Source organism: Equus asinus, chromosome 20 (assembly GCF_041296235.1).
Source record: "Equus asinus isolate D_3611 breed Donkey chromosome 20, EquAss-T2T_v2, whole genome shotgun sequence".
NCBI classification, from domain to species: Eukaryota; Metazoa; Chordata; class Mammalia; order Perissodactyla; family Equidae; genus Equus; species Equus asinus.
Window position 1 is genome coordinate 89,290,329 of NC_091809.1, and position 3,671 is coordinate 89,293,999.

The window sequence follows — 3,671 nt, forward strand, 5'->3', positions numbered from 1 at the left end:
TCCATCCCAAGGGACAACACCTAGACTTTGAGATCAAGGGAGGAATTTAGAGGACATGAGTGATATGGGTAGTTGACATCACTACACTCTTCTTTGTACTGTATAGCCCCAATAAAATCAGGCTCTTTTAAATGCCCAATGCTGAGTGCTTATTTACATCTCATTCTAGAATGGCAGCTTACAAAGGAAAGGAATGTAACAGGTTTGCTAGACAGAATAATGTGCACACTAAAATATGCCCATGCTCTAGTCCTATAGACAACATCCAACCTGCTTAATTATTTTGTTTGAACCACTCAATATTTTATAATAAATTTTAATACAGTTTGATGGACAAGAGCATAAACATATAGAAATTATTCATACTCACTGTATAACACATTTGTGAGATTTTTTTCCCTGAAGACATTTGATTTGTCATCACTGAGATAGACTCCTTTCTCTACCTCTTGCCTCTTTATTTACCTGAGAAGCCTTTGAGAACTCAGAGAGATTCATTCACTGTTATGATATTCATCCCAATATAGCTCTCCAGAGATTGTAAATATTTTTGTTACTGGCTGTTAGTTATCATCAGCCTGATATTGGTTCCCCTTCCATGAGCCCAGTATATATGGGGTTAATACCAAAAGCATTCGCAGTTCCCTGCTTCTTTAGTTACAGTCATGTATAAATAGCTGTTTCTTTAACCTCTGACTCCCTGAGCTTTGGAACCAAATAGAAATTGCAAATTGTTAAAGTCCAGGTGGCCTGGGGCTGAGATCACACTAAAGTTTTAGCTAATCATGTGACCTTGACGCTCTTTTACAGTGAAACTAATGTCCATAGAATATCAAGAAACTGAAGCTTTCCAGAGGAATTCAGAGTCCACTATGGAGACAAACAGTCAAGGACATCCAGGAATCCCTTATCTCCACACTCCCTGCATGCAGCAGAAGGCTGGTAAGAAGACATCAGCCAAAGCTACATGCACCCCTCCCCTACCTAAAACCCCCAAATAAAAATCCATACTCAATTCTTTTTTTTTTTTTTTTGAGGAAGATTAACCCTGAGTTAACATCTGCTGCCAATCCTCCTCTTTTTGCTAAGGAAGACTGGCCCTGAGCTAACATCCAGGCCCATCTTCCTCTACTTTATACGTGGGATGCCTACCACAGCATGGCTTTTAGCCAAGTGGTGCCATGTCCACACCTGGGATCCGAATTGGTGAACCCCAGGCCGCTGAGAAGCAGAACATGCGAACTTAACCACTGCGCCACCAGGCCCGCCCCCCTACCCAATTCTTAAACAGGGAGCTAGAAATTCTTGAGGCACTAGCCCTTGCTTTGCTCCCTCTGCCTGGTAAAGTAAAGCCTTTACTTTCCACTCAAGACTCTGTTCTCGTTACTTGGTTATTTGGATTGGCATTGGGTTCACACACCGAACTTTCAGTAACATTTTGAACATGGAAAAGAACAAAATATGGTAGCGTCTTAATCACAATAGGGGTCCTGCTGTCCCTAGAGTCATGTACATGGAATTTTTAGTGCTTTATAAACCGATTGATGCCAAAAATACTGGTCTTCAACAACAGTGGTAGCTTAACTAATATTCTGCCTGCTGAGAATCTCTACTTGATTCAATATGAACTTTATATTTACATATTTCAGAACTGATGTCAACATCTACACTCATCAACTAAAATAAACAAATAAAATTCTCTCTTATTATGTTCCATATCTCAGTGAATAGCACTGATACTCACCCATTTTCCCAAGACAAAATCCTAGAAGTTAAACATGACTTATTACTCTCTTTCATCTCCCAAATCACATCAAATAGTGTTCCCTGCCAATTTATTTTATATACCATCACCTTGCCATCTCCATTACCATTTGTTTAAATCAGGCTAGCATCATCCCTCATCCAGCTTGCTTCCAACTCTAACCTGACCCTTAAATCCATTCTTCATTCTGACATTACAGAAGCTCCTCTAAAATGTAAGCACATTTTACACCATTCCTAGGACTGTAGCAGAGCATCAAGTTTAGGATGTATCTTGGTCAGCAAAACAAAATGCCAAGAATCTAGTGTGTTCTGTATTTGGGACCTTTTAAAATATTTTACCACTTTCCACCCCAGTGTCTTCTGCTGCATATTAAGGAAGAGAATTTATGCCATGTCTCTCTATGACCTGAAAGAATGGCATGAATGAGACTGGAGTCTTAACACAGCGTGGAAAAATTGACCAACAATCATGAAGATGTCCCATCACAACACCAGTCATTTCCATCCTTCCTCCCTTGTCCTTTTGGAGATTCCAAGCCTGGAAAATGTTCACATCTGGATTAGTTTCCCCTTTTGTGCTGTATATCTGATTGCCCTCCTGGGGAACATTATAATCCTCTTTATAATTCATTCTGAGCCTAGTCTCCATCAGCCCATGTTTTACTTCCTGGCAATGTTGAGCTGCACTGACCTAAGTCTGTCCATTGCCACTATCCCCAAAATGCTGGGCATCTTCTGGTTCAATTTCAAGGAAATGCTTTCTGATGCCTGCCTTGAAAAAATGTTTATGATTCATCTGTGCATGGGCCTGGAGTCTGGGATCCTGACAGTCACAGCCATTGACCACTATGTTGTCATCTGCAATCTCCTGAGATACACCATGATCCTCACCAACAAGATGGTGGCCATTCTAGATATAGTCATGATAGTGAGATCTTTAATCTTCTTTATCTTTTTGTGTTTTTCATCTTGTTGTCATTCTGTAGTGCCTGTATCATCCCCCATACCTCCTGTGAGCATGGGCATTGCTCATCTTTCCTGTACCAGTATCAGGGCCAATAATTTGTTTGGGATGGTTGCCGTTTCTGTGGGATTCATTGACCTTATTATAATTCATTTCTTCTATGTGAAGATACTCTATACAGTGTTCCATTTACCATCAGAGAATGCCTGATTCATGGCTCTCAACACCTGTGGCTCCCATATCTGTGTCATGCTCATCTTCTGCATCTGAGCACGTTTCTGTTTTCTGACCCACCACTTTGTACACCACCCATAACATACCTGGCTATATTCATATATTTCTAGCCAATATCTCTATGGTTGTTCCACCTGCACTAAATCCCATTATCTATTGGGTCATGATAAAGCAGATCTGGGAGTAAGTGCTAAGAATTCTTTTTTTTTATATATTTTTTTTCTGCTTTATCTCCCCAACCCCCCATCCCTCCCCGTACACAGTTGTATATCTTAGTTGCAGGTCCTTCTAGTTGTGGGATAAGTCCTAAGAATTCTTAACCCTAAAGATGTTTGTTCCTCAGCTGCCCCAGTCATGATTCCATACATGATATTATGATACATACATATAAATATAAATATGCATGTGTATATATATGTGTGTGTGTGCATTTGTGGTTGGATTCATCTAGAAAGAGAAACCAAGGCACAATGTAGAGTTTGTATTCTAAACACTCTCAAGCACTATTGCATTACACCTGTGTTTTAACCCTACTGACTCTCTGAACCAACTTGAAAAAACTGTACCAGAGACGTTAACCATTATCTTCCTGCCCTCACCACATGTGCATGGTCACTGCTCCATTATGTGGCTGTATTGTGTGTACAAGATTTAACCTTACTTTTCACAACTGACTAAACTTCCCAAAGGTGGCCATAGGTTGGCT

At 40.2% G+C, this 3,671-nt stretch overlaps 1 pseudogene; it reads left to right on the forward strand.

Moving 5' to 3' along the window:
• The first annotated feature begins 2,242 nt into the window (after positions 1–2,242).
• LOC106828998 (olfactory receptor 52E5-like) lies at positions 2,243–3,257 on the forward strand (annotated as a pseudogene).
• Positions 3,258–3,671: the final 414 nt, after the last annotated feature.